The following is a 13,235-nucleotide window of genomic DNA, read 5'->3' as shown; positions in this document are numbered from 1 at the left end:
TCTAATTCTTTTTTAAAAAGCAGGTTTTTGGGGCACATAATTCACGAACTATACATTTCAATGGTGATAATTTATTAAAAAGAGTTGTGCAATAATCACCACAATCCGTTTTATACCATTTAAAAAATTCTCTTACCAATTATTATTACCCCCCCAGCCTCCCCAAACCCTAAGGGACTATTAATCTAGTAATTGTGTCTGTGGATTTACCTATCCTGAAAATCATATAAAAAAATCGTACAAAAAACCCAACAATGACAACAAAGTAAAACACAGAAAAACCTAAATCCAAGAGAAGTAGAATAGAAGCTACAACAAATTAATAATGAGTCAAAAGGGAGAACAAATGGTAATATGTTTAATTTTAACAACTACATCTGTAATAGTCCATTTTCCAATGTACACTGTCTGAGGGCAAGACTATTCACATTGGCCATTTCCACAGATGAGCCAGAAGTTATTCTGTAAAGTGTGTTTAATTAAATCAAGGAAGTTCATCATTAGATTTGTCATCTGTTTACTGGCATCTGAAATTCACTTTTCTAGAATCATTTCCTTTTTTGAGGTGGTCCAATATTAAACTTAGAAATTCTATTTGCAATTGCTTCGGGGCAGAGCTTTGTTGGTCCAGACTGGCTATTGGAAAGAATCTTTAAGCTGCTTTGAATAAGCTGCTTATTAAAAGAATTATGTCAACATATATTTTACGTTAACCCCACATGAAATGTTTCTTTCAAACCCACGTGATGAGAAAAGTCATTAAAAAGCACGGAGATTTTGATATTTTTTTCTTTGAAATGGACATACTGCTGTTGCTATTTTATCTGTAGGCGTGTTTTCATTATCTGTCTATTTTCACATGCTTATGTAGTGATTTAAAGTTAATTTTTCCGCACTTAAGAAAAGCTTCTGAATTCTGGGGGAGCTGGACTTCAGTTTTGCTTGTTTTCAATAAGAAAATGGGAGGAGGGGATATTGGAAAAGTTAGGGGGGAAAGTGCAGTGTATTAAATATGCCCTTCCCCGGCCCCCCAAACGTGAGTGAATCAGTCAGCCTTTGTTATTTGAAATCCCTAAAGGTGGAATACAATGAAAAAGCACTAGGGGTCCCCAGCTGACTACGAGTCTGCTGGGTGGCAGTGGCATTCTGTGCTCATTTCCATGTTTCTTCAGTCATACATGCTTCACAGTAAGCTGGGTGAGAATGTGGGTGCACTATTTCTGGAGGAGAGCATCACACCTGATTTAGGACTTTAATTTAGAAGGGTGTTTTTCTTCATTTCTGGTAGGTTTACTCCTTTGTCATTCTGCCCAGCACTGTGCTAATTCACAATTTAGGTATAAGTTACTGGTTTTCATAACATGGATAACAAAGCAAACCTCCTCAGTTCAAACACCCCAGGGCAAAGGGGTTGGGTACTTAGATGGTAGAGTGGGGGAGTCAGAACAGACATTGAGGAAAGATAAGGATATTATATGGACTGCAGAAAAGTACCCAGTGTGCATTTTATGAAAAGTTCTGAGGCAGATTTTTTTTTTAATCGTTTTATTAGGGGCTCATACAACTCTGACGCAGATTTAACCTTGGCAGCTAAATGGCTCAAAGGTACGATAAAATAAAAGGAACATAAATTTTGACTGTAGGGTATGCGTTTTAAAGTTTGCGCATTTATTGAACTTTGCTCTCAATGGTGTATTGTTCAATAACTAAAGAAAATGAAGATGATACATTTAGTCCAGCAAGGGCACAATACCTCTGCATAAATTAACTTTAAATGGAATGGTTTTAAATTAAAAGAAGTTGCAGACTCTATAGGTTTGTCTTTGAGTTTGCCAATCGCAGTATCTGAAGTCTCCCTGTTTAGCTTTGCCGGTGCCATGCTTTATTTTCAAACTGTGCTGGTCAGTGTCGAGGATGATGTGGCTTAGAGTCATGCAACGTGGTGTCTCCCACCATTGCTCTCCTTGCCGAGCTCTGTTGTGACCTTGGACTGTTCACCTTTTTGCATTGGTTTCCTGAATTGTAAAGTGGAGGCGCAGTGACTGATACAGAAGGCTTTGGAGGATCAAGACAGACAGTGCATACACCAGCACATTTAGAACATTGTTCTTCATAAATAAAGAAGGATGTCAATTTAGAGGAGTAGTCTAATGTTTACATGTAAAGTACTTGATTTTTCATTTTTTCCTGAACTTCCTGTTACCGCCAATTATTTAATGAGACTAAGAAACAAAATATAAATATATAATCAAATGCAGTGCGTTTCTGGGATACAGTTTCCCTTTAATCTTTAAGATGTGGTTAAAATATTTGTCTTTTGCCATATGAAGGTGCTTCATGAAATTAATTGAAAAATTCCATTACCTTTTAATTCCATCTGTCCACAGACTTTTTGAAGGCCTTGGTAATAGTGAATGAGAATGGTCGCTCTAAAGCAAGTACTCCAGCTCTTTCACAGTTTTAAAACTTATTTTTTTACAATTTAAAAATCTTTTACATTTTCACTTTAACTTATCTATTATTTAAAAAACCTAGCACCTGGTTTTAAACCCTATGTCTTCATAAACAAAGGGTGTTCTTGACTCTCACTTCTTAATCCCAGCCATGGACCAGTTGGAGGACAGTGGCCGGCCCTAGGACATGGTGTGTGACATTTGAATAGTCCCTGTAACTAGGGCATGCTCCGTAGACATACTGCTCAGCTGAGAAAGACGTTTCTAGAAATGTATGTTCTTCCTAGAAATTATCTGCTTTGGGGAGCACTGCATGGTACAGTATAACCTGATACAATAAAATCATTTGTGACACCCAATATGAAATGTAAGAATGGAATCTGATATTTGAATAGCATGCACATAAAGCACACACATTGAGTGATGTCAGTCGTAGCAGAGGGAAAATCCGCACCCGCAGGGACTGAGGGACAACTGAAGTGCCTCCGTGGTAGGAAAAATAGAAATAGTTTTGCTTCTCTTAATGAAAGCTGCCTACAGAATTATGAAATTCTAATGAGCAGCAAAGTTAATACAGGAATGGAGAATTCTAGAAGTAAATTTCATTTTTGCATGTCCATGAAAATAAGGAAATAAAACTTGGCATCATTGTTTATGCCATGACTGAATTAAGAATCAGAAATGAGGAAGCTCACCTAATGTATTCATTTTGGAATTGTGACAGAGTCCGATTCAAACAGAAATCTTAACATTTACGGCAGCACCTTGATCCATCTGCTCTTTTCTTCCCTTTTTTTCCCCCAGAAAGGGAAACTGCAGAACCCCTGGCAAGTACCTGACAAAGTTATATCTATCGATGAGCAGAGTAGACAATCAGTTTAGCTCAAATGCAGTACTTAGGAGCATTTGTGTTGCCAAAAGAACTTTATTACAAACAGAATGAATTAGTCTGGACATTTTTCCATATGCGTTTTTTCGTAGGGTTATATTCAAGTTTCTAGTAAAAGCTTGAATTTTTAAAAGTGTTTTTTTTTCAAAAAAATTGCCTGGACTTCATAGAATGGACACAAGTCTTCCAGCACATTTAAAAAGTGATTTTTTATTGTGGATTCTAAAACTGCATTGTATCTGGTGCATACTCACTACATGGACACTCACTGTAAGGAAATAGAATGTCGTGTTGGGATAGCCTGCCTGATGTGCTGCCACACAGCTCTGCGAGTGAGTCTCGTGCCAGGTCCAAGTAGCCACCCCAGCCCTGCTCTCTGTCACAGCACAGTCATAAAAACCCAGACTGTTTTCCTTTGTTTTCACACGGAGAAATTAAATCACCACTGTCACCAAACAGGGAAACGTAATGGGAAGATTTTTATGTTGGCAGAAGTTTACATTTGAAAAATAAAGTGAAAGTAGAAGTTAAACTGACAAACTATCAAAATCAAAGACGAGCAGATCCAGGTTCTGAAGTTTGTAAAGTCTATAAATGCCCAATCTTCATGTCACTGAGTATGTGTGTATTTAGAAATTAAGCCCTCTGTCCTATCAGATATTCTGTTGTCTTAATTTTGAGCTAAAGTTTATAAAATGCCATCAGCTCTTTTTAAAAATAGTTCAGTAAGTTTGAGTTTTAGAAAATAAGATGATCCAAATTAGTAAAATCTTTTTCTTACCTTGGCTGCTGTGATGATGATACTCTGTATTTTGTGAGTTGTATCAAGTCTTACGGGTGGTCGGGCTGGAAGTTTTCTGACTGTTGCCAGGTCTCTGGGAACAATTGAAGTAGGTAGGGGAGAAAGTGTTTTAGGGAGGTCTTGTGATGTCACACAGGAATTCTGAAGTTGTGATTGGCTAGCCATAGTTTCACCACTTCAGAACGTTGTTCATCTTCCTTCAGGCGTGGAAAAGCCATGAACATTTTGTGTTCTACTTTTAAGAATAAAAGTATATAACAGATAAATGGAAAAAAAAGTCTTCTTTGGTGTTCAGAAAGCTGTTTAAGGATCCATGCGTCTTCATTTGTATCGTATAAAACATCTGGGTGGTGATAATATTGAAGAGCAGAAATGGTGATAGTAATAGAATGTTAAGAGAGTCAAGATAATACCGACTTTCAAGCAATTTTCTTTGAGTTGTTGCTGCAGCTTTATAATGTTAGCAAGACAGTAAATATCTTGCTCCTCATACCTGTGTATATGTGAGACAAAAAGATGATATTTAAGGAAACCAGACCCCTACTTTCTTTTGGTTAAAAATCCGCTTTGTCTTTTATTACAGATAAAGTAAGACAAATGGGTTTAACTTATCTCTGTTTAATTTGAATGCTAATCCTGCTGGTAAAACCTGGGGAAGCTGGAAGTCATGTAAGGCAGAAACCTGTCAGAGTAGGAAAGCATGCTAAGTACTTTCTTCCAAGTAATGATAGGAAAGTGATGACTGCACCCGGTCAACTGTGGAAAACTTGTGAGACCAGGAAAAACAAGTCCCAGTGAGTTCTGGCTCATACCAAACCCCAAAGACCAAACTCAGCGCCATTGAGTCAGGGCTGACCCCTGTGTGGGGAGTAGAAAGCCCAGTCCTCCTCATGCTTAGCTGCTGGTGGTTTTCACCACGCGGACCGCAGCCCAACGCGTACCCACTACACCACCTCTTGCACACACAGGTTTCACTGTATTTCTGAACAGTAACTCCCATGCCAAACCAAACAATACTTTATTTAAAAGGAATTTAAACTGACCTGTTTACCCCTAGTGGTGTAGTGGTTACACAGTGGGCTGCTAACCCCAGATCAGCAGTTCAAAACTACCGTCCGCACTGCGAGAGGAAGATTGAGGCCCTCTCCCATAAAGATATACAGGGCAGTTGAACTACTCAGTAAGTAGGGCTGCTCTGGGTTGGGATCAATGTGATCACAGTTCGTTTTTTGATATTACCCCCAGAATCCTTACAATTTACAAATATAAATAATTGAGACTTTAAAAAGCAGCTGCATACAATTACCATAAAACTTTACCAAAATTTTAATTGACTTTTACTGAAAAGTCAAGGATAACTTTCTAGTGAAAAAAAAAAAAAAGAAAGAATCACAGATTGTCACTCAGTGCATCCTAGTTAAGGAGGCTTTATTGTTGGAAATTTATATTGTTTGGTATTTTAAAAGGATTCACTTTATTTAATCTAGTTGTTTTCCTGAAAGTTATTAAATAGGTGAAGTTTTAGTAGATGGGAATTTTGAACTTTAAAGAAGAGTTTAGCTTATAGTAGAATTGTAAAGGAAAACTGGAAAGCCAGGCTTTTCACTCGTCTGTGTTTTGTTAATTTAATAGTTAGGTTTTTATTTATATTGGTTTTACTTAGTCATGCCTGCAGTTCTAATTCTTAAATTGCTTATGTAATTTTGGACATGCTATTTATTATGAAATTCTCACTTATAAGGAGAAAAATCTGTCAGTATTTAATTTTTAAAGGGTATTTGAAACCACCCTGAACAGTGGTTTGAACTGAGAATTTCTCTTTTGTTTTTATTTTCATCATTCACGTATTCATATTGCTTTGTCACATAAACCCTTAACATAAACTAAGACCTATGAGGAAAAGTTTTTTCAGTTAAGATTTTTTATCCTTCTAGAGGACCAACCTCTCTGCCTGCTTCACTTTCTTTCTGGGTAACAAAAATGTGCTGCAGCAGCTGCTTTTGTGTCCTTAAATGGAGATGGTTTAACTTCTTCCAAAGAAAGATAAAATGTATCTCCAGAGCAAATCTTTATTTTAAAATTAGCCAAACCTAACCAAAAAAATCATAGTTCAGCCAAGACCTTCTGTGAACATTGCTAAGGGAAAAGTAAACATTGAATTAAAGAAATTGTATGAATGTTTTAACACGGTGTGCAGTAATCGATCAACATTTTTTTTCAGTCTGACATAAGGATTTCTCATTACTATGAATTGTGAATAATAACCAATAATATAAAACCTAGAAGGCTCTTTTGAAACCTAGAAGGCTAAGGTGGTACATAGTCATTTGTCGAAGATGAATAACTAGTAAGGCATAGTTGAAGATTCCAGTTCTGTATAGTTATGATTCTCTAACAGGTTGGCATTTTATGTGTGTGGGGGAAAACACACTTTTCCCTTAGTGTGTTTCAGAGTCTAAGACCAACTAATAAATAAAACCCACAAAGATAGATGGAATGGAAATTTGTTGCTGTTTTTTAAAAAGTCTGCCTTAAGTTTGTCTGGCAGTTACACATTTGTTTGAAAATGGAGCTTGGAGGAGAGCTTGAGCGCGTCTAGAAAACAGAACTAATAGTACTAAGTTGGATAAGACACTTCCATAGACAGAATAAAGTATACCTTAGCTACCTCATGTGTTTTCACATGTACTTTAAAAGCATCCAGAGGTATACATAATCTCAGAAAGATGCTAAGGACTGTGTTAGATTTGGAAAGTGGAGACAAAAAACTTTTTTGATTTGGAAAAAAGAGTAGGATTCTTCTGTGTTTACTTTTTTTCTTTTCTTGGTTTGGCTTATTATTATGAGACTAGATGAAACTTTATAAAGTATTATACTCTATCATCTTCCTAGTTTGTGAAACAGAAGTTGCGTACTAAGAATGCAGATTATCAGCAATATAATCAATATAGAGTTCCTCCAAAGTTCCCTAACTAAGCGTTAGTAATATTTTACATTGCTTTGTTAAAATCTTCATTTGTATTCAGATTGTAGTTTGAACCCATTTTGGTCACATGGCCTTATACAAGAAACATGACTGACTGCCCTATCTGCAGAACGGGGTTGTTGTAAGCTGTGGGGTGGAGTGGGCACGGTGACTAGCAGAGACCCTACAATGTAGTATCTGTTTTATATCAGTTCATGTACTTATTTACTCCTTCCCTTTAGAGCAGTGGTTCTCAACCTGTGCGTCATGACACCTTTGGGGTTCGAACAACCCTTTCACAGGGCTCGCCCGATTCATAACAGTAGCAAAATTACAGTCATGAAGTAGCAACGAAAATAATTTTATGGTTGTGGGGTCACCACAACATGAGGAACTGTATTAAAGGGTCTTGGCATTAGGAAGGTTGAGAACCACTGCTGTAGAGGATGGGTTGGTAAATTGAGGCTCATGGGAAGCGATCAAGTCGTGAAGTTGAATGGGGGAGCAAAAAAAATTTCATTTTTACTAGGCTCAAAGTGAAACAGCAGTTTTTCAGTTTTGATTGTAGGCTTCAGACCTCAGAACTATTAGTAGTTCATGTAATTGTCACCGTGGGAATCTCAAATGATTTCAAATAGTACAGCTGTAGACCACTCAAAATATTGTTTACATTCATCCCTGCTCTGAGATTACCATGGTTGTTGCTGTCATTTGATTCCAACTCATGGCAGCCCCCTGTGTACAGATTGGAACTACTTCGTAGGGTTCTGGAGGCTGTAACGTTTCCAAAACACCTTGCCATGCTTGTCTTCTCAAGTGCCTTTACTGCGTAGGGTTAGAATGGCCAGCTTTGTGGCTACTGCTCATTCCTTAACGTATGCACTACTCGGGAACAAGAACTGCTTTTAACATTATTTAATCTTTTAATAAAGCAAGCAGCACTAAAGCAAGCAGCATATATACAGTGTAACATGTTTCTGTTTGTTTTTTTTTAAACATGTTTCTGTTTTAATGCTTTGTTGTTGTACCTTTGTTAGGTACCTTTGAGTCAGTTCTGACTCATAGTGACCCAGTGTACAACAGAAGGAAACACCATCCAGTCCTGTACCATTTTCACAGTTATTCTTATGTTTGAGCCCATTGTTGCAGCCACGGTGTCAATCCCTATCATTGGGGGACGACTTCTTTTGTACTACCTCTCTACTTTACCATGCACCATCTCTTCCGGAGACTGGTCTCTCATGATAACGTGCCCAAAGCAGCAAGATGAAGTCCTGCCATCCTTGCCTCTAAGGAGCATTGTGGTTGTACTTCTTCCAAGACAGATTCGTTTGTTCTTTTAGCCGTCCATAGCACTTTCATTATTCTTTGCCAGTGTGCATTGATTTTCTTTGGTCTTCTTTAATGCTATAAATTTATTACTGTTTTCTTTTAGGACAGTTTTAGATTTATAGTATTACTGCAGAGATAGTAAAACTAGTTCCTGTACACTCCATACTCACCTCCCCCATTTAACAGCTTACATCAAGAGGATGGCCTTGGCAGGCTCATAAGGCAGTTCTACTCTAGTCTGTAGGGGGCTAGGAGCCGGAACCAGCTCGTGATGGCTAAGGTACATTTGTCATATTTGCGAAACCACTATTGATACATTATTCCTATCTAAAGCCCCTATTTTGTTCGTACTTTTCATTTTCCCTGGTCCCTTTCCTGTTGTAGGATATACATTACATTTAGTAATCGTATCTCCTTAGGCTGTGACAGTTTTTCAATCTTTCCTTGTTTTCTTAAGCCAGAGAGTGTTGAGGAGTATCAGCTATCTTGTAGACTATCCTCATTTGGGATTGATCTGAGGTTTTTCTCATGGTAGATAAGAGCAATGTGCTTCTTTAAAAGACTGGATACTTAAACATGTTTATGTCATGGGATCAATGACACATACTGTCAACAAGCCTTTTCACCGTTGATTCTGGCCCCTCTCCTGCCACCGAGGTGAAGTGCTTGTCAGACTTCTCCACTCCAAGTGCCTGTCCCCTTCCTGTGCTGTACTCAATGGGAAGGAGACACTGCACAGCCACCATTTATGCTCTGCTACCAGAAGGGTGGAGCATCTACATAATTTGTTGGGAATTGTCTAATGTATATAAAAACATGTTAAGAACAGAGCACTAGGCTTTAACAGTCTGCTAAAGAGGTTCTTGACACATAAACAATTGGGAATTTCAGTTTTAGAAGGTGTTTCTGTAGCTGCATGGAACAAGCAAACAAATAGCTCAGTCTCAATCAGGCTAAAATCCAAACCTCTTAGTATGATATTTTTGGCCCTCTTGTTCTAGCTCCCTTGTCTCTTATCATATCCCGTTGTGCCCTGTCCCCTGGCCCTGGCAGTGCTCAGCTGCCTGTAGCCTTTTGTGGTGCTGCTATTTTAAGCATGGGTGTTTTTGCAGGAATGTCTTACCAACCTTTATTCCCATGGAGGTGCTGTTTCAGTTAAGCCATTTTTTATGAGGCCCTCCCTGCCTTGTGCCAAGTTGATTCTTAGCTTTCCTTTCATTGCATTCAGTAGCGTATCTGCCTAGAGGGGCTGCTTGAGAGCAGGTCCTCTGCCTCATTTGTACCATTACTTTTTATAATACTGCTACCTAGTGTAGAACTGTGCTCATGGTCATTCTTGAGTGTAGATCGGATGAGGGGAGGTGGGTCAAAGACTGCCAGGGGATAGGGTGAGTGATGCGGCAGAAGTAAGGTTATGGACAGGTAAGAAATCCTCCTCAATTTGACTGCTCACCATGGGCAGGAAGAGGAGGATGTGAATGATCGAGAACTATGAGATAGGAATAGAGTAACCAAGAAAATGATGTTCTTGTTATTTAAAAATGGAGGTATATTTGGAGGGTGAGAGTGAGGGAAGGCCTGTCCGAAGTCCTGCCCCTGCCAGTCTTCTTATACTAAGCCTTTTTTTTTTTTTAACTTCTTTCAGGTACATATTTTATTTCCTCACTGGATTCATATTGATGAATGGTTCATTATGCATTCTTTTAACAGTGATTCATGCATGACTCATTGTGGTTTTCTAAGTAGCGGTTAAGACTGGGGAAATCACCACCTAAAATAAAAGCCAGGTTTACATCTGACCATGGGACCAGGTCTAATTCACAGCCTCTCCTCAGCGCAATTCTTGATGGATTCTGGGTTCTTCTGACTGCTTTTGTTTTTATATAGTTTTATGACATTGTAATTCTTTTAACATATTTGCTTTTATTTTACTTTTTTGTAATTTTATATAAAAGATATTATGTTAACTTTTTATATTGAGGATTTAAACCGGTTCATAGTGAGTGGTGTCTTGGGGGCAGCAGAGAAGGGGGCGAAGGCAGACCAGTTTTTTAGAAATTTGATTAAAATCAATTTTTAAGCTAATATGCTATAAATTAAAGCATATTAGTACTTAAACAAACATATAGTATTGTAAAGTGCAAGCTTTGTTGAAGGGCATTTTGTGAAGATGAACTTTTTCAGATTCCCAAGAGGAGAATTTTATCCCACTCTTGAGGAAGGTGCTTTTCTGCTGAATGTTTGTGAATTACTGCTTCAAGTGTGATATGTCTAAGAGAAGTATTCGGAGTCCTGTGGTTTCAGAAGGAGCTCAGGTGGCATAGTGTGTTATGTGTTGAGCTTCCTACCATGAGGTCAGCATTTCGAACCCACCAGCACTCTTGCTTGAGAAAGGTGAGGCTTTCTGTTCCCATAAGATGTTTGGCCCTAATGATTATTTCTGGAACCTTTGATCTTTCACTTCTATTTATTTCTTTGTTCATACTTTGGTATGTGTGTAGCCTACCGATTTGTGGAGTGGCTATGTATTATTGTGCTTCCTGGTAATAATATTCATTGCCAGTACCACATTTAAAATATACCAATTTTTTTTAACTCTGTGTCCACTTTCACATGCATATGAGGTGATTGAAAATAACGTGCCTTGGGTCAGTCATACCTTAGTCCTCAAAGAGACATCCTTGCTTTTCTTTCAGTCCTTTAAGGTGTCCTGTGAAGCAGATTTACAGCCTTGGAAACCCTATACAGAGTCACTATAAGTCAAAATGTACTGGATGGCAGGGGTTTGGTTTTGTTAAGGAGCTCTGGTGGCACTGTCAGGTAAGCATTGCACTGATTAACTGAAAATTAGTCGTTAAAACCCACCAGCTGCTCCAAGAGAGAAAGATGAAACCCTGGTTCCCTGAAGATTTACAACCCCAGAAGCCCTATATAGGGTCTCATTGAGTTCTAAATCCATTCAATGGCAGTAAGTGGATGGGCAACTAACTTTATATAACTTTTTCAAGAATTGTTCTATGCTGGCCAATCAAGGGTCAGTTGCACTTTTGTTGCATAAATGTAAGGAATGTGAACTGTGTACCAGACATATCCTTTTAATGCAAGAAGCACCAAAAGAGTAGGGAAAAAGTATGCCCAGTCACTGTACCAAAAAGAGCTCTTGAGGCTTCTGAGTTCCAAGGTAGAGTGCAGTGTGGCCACTGAAGACCGCCCTTCAGATGTCTCTCTAGTGCATACAACAAACCAAAGTGAAATTAGGCACGCGGATGCTACACAGGTTCCCCTGTTGTTGTTGTTTTAATTAAATGCTTTTATTGGGGGCTCTTACATCTTTTATCACAATCCATACAGTCCTCCAGTGTTTCACGCACATTTGCATATATACTGCCAACATTATTTTCAAAGCATTCTCTTCCCACTTGAGCCTGATATTAGCTCCCCATTTCTTCCCCCTCCGTCCCCTGCCCTCCCTCATGAACCCTTGATCAGTTATAGATTATTATTTTCATATCTTATATCATCCTCCGTCGTCCCTCACTCTGGTTTGACCTCAAGGACCCGGAGCATTATTTTTACTTAATCATAAGTGTGTGGATTGATAATTGATCTAGAATCATTTAAAATGAACGTTTCTTTATTAAGCGTATCATTGCTGTGAAAATACTAATATGTATTTTAATTAACGATAATAAGAATATGGTCAGGCTTATCATGATAACAGACTTACACTGGAAAAGGAACCATTGTCAAAATTTCTCTTCCAATACTCTGTCATAGGCCTTTATCAGTTACAATGACTGCTATAGGAGGTGCTTTGGATTTCCTTAAATCTGGAAGTATTCTGAGGTGAAGAGGCAAGTGGAAATTCTAGTTATTTCTTTATGTTAAGTATGAGCTATGGGCCTGATTCTTGAAAATAAAGGATAAAGAAATACTATATAAAATTTCTGGTTCTTATACTTTTTGTTTGAAAAACATATCAAGGAATGTTTAGACTAATGCTGAACAGCAATCAACTTGTTCCTATTTGTGTTCTAACCTCTGGTAAGCTGCTGGGTAATGCTGCAGCCCTTTAATACAGTTCCTCATGTTGTGGTGACCCCCAACCATCGGAAATGTGTTTTCTGATAGTCTTAGGCAACCCCGGTGAAAGGTTCGTTCAACCCTTAAAGGGGTCGTGACCCACAGGTCGAGAACCACTGATTTAAAGCCTCAAAAACCCTCTATAAGGTTGCTATGAGCAGAAATCCACTTGATGGCAGTGAGTAACATACATGGGGCTCTTTAAACTTCTCTCTGCAATTTTATCCTGATATTCTTCATTATTAGCTTTTTAAAAAATTCTTTTTTTTAAATCATTTTATTGGGGGCTTGTACAACTCCTATCACAATCCATGCATACATCCATTGTGTCAAGCACTTTTGCACATTTGTTTCCCTCATCATTCTCAAAACATTTGCTTTCTGCTCGAGCCCTTGGTATCAGATCCTCACTTTTCCCCTCCTTCCCCGCCCCCCCCCATTATGAACCCTTGATAATTTAGAAATTATTATTATTTGGTCATGTCTTATACCGTCCGACGTCACCCTTCTCCCACTTCTCCGCTGTCCGTCCCCCAGGGAGGAGGTTATATGTCGATCTCTGTAATCGGTTCCCCCTTTCTCCCTCACCTTCACTCCACCCTCCTGGTATCACTACTCTCACCACTGATCCTGAAGGGATCATCTGCCATGGATTCCTTGTGTTTCCAGTTCCTATCTGTACCAGTGTACATCCTTGGGTCCAGCTGGATT

The 13,235-nt window shown here is 38.5% G+C and overlaps 2 protein-coding genes across 2 annotated transcripts in view; one reads left to right on the top strand and one right to left on the bottom strand.

The window, feature by feature from the left end:
* PLN (phospholamban) overlaps positions 1 to 4,230 on the bottom strand; it is a 14,144-nt gene extending 9,914 nt beyond the window's left edge. Inside the window, exon 1 of the mRNA XM_045294564.1 lies at positions 4,124 to 4,230. The gene's annotated coding sequence lies outside the window, so the exon portion shown is untranslated. The remainder of the gene's footprint in view (positions 1 to 4,123) is intronic.
* CEP85L (centrosomal protein 85 like) overlaps positions 1 to 13,235 on the top strand; it is a 115,694-nt gene that overhangs the window by 44,332 nt on the left and 58,127 nt on the right. The window lies entirely within an intron of this gene.

This window comes from Echinops telfairi, unplaced genomic scaffold (assembly GCF_000313985.2).
Source record: "Echinops telfairi isolate 266 unplaced genomic scaffold, ASM31398v2 ScPeMD7_3533;HRSCAF=4204_0, whole genome shotgun sequence".
Classification (NCBI taxonomy): domain Eukaryota; kingdom Metazoa; phylum Chordata; class Mammalia; order Afrosoricida; family Tenrecidae; genus Echinops; species Echinops telfairi.
The sequence above is the reverse complement of the archived record's forward strand: the minus strand, read 5'-3'. Positions and strand labels throughout refer to the sequence as shown.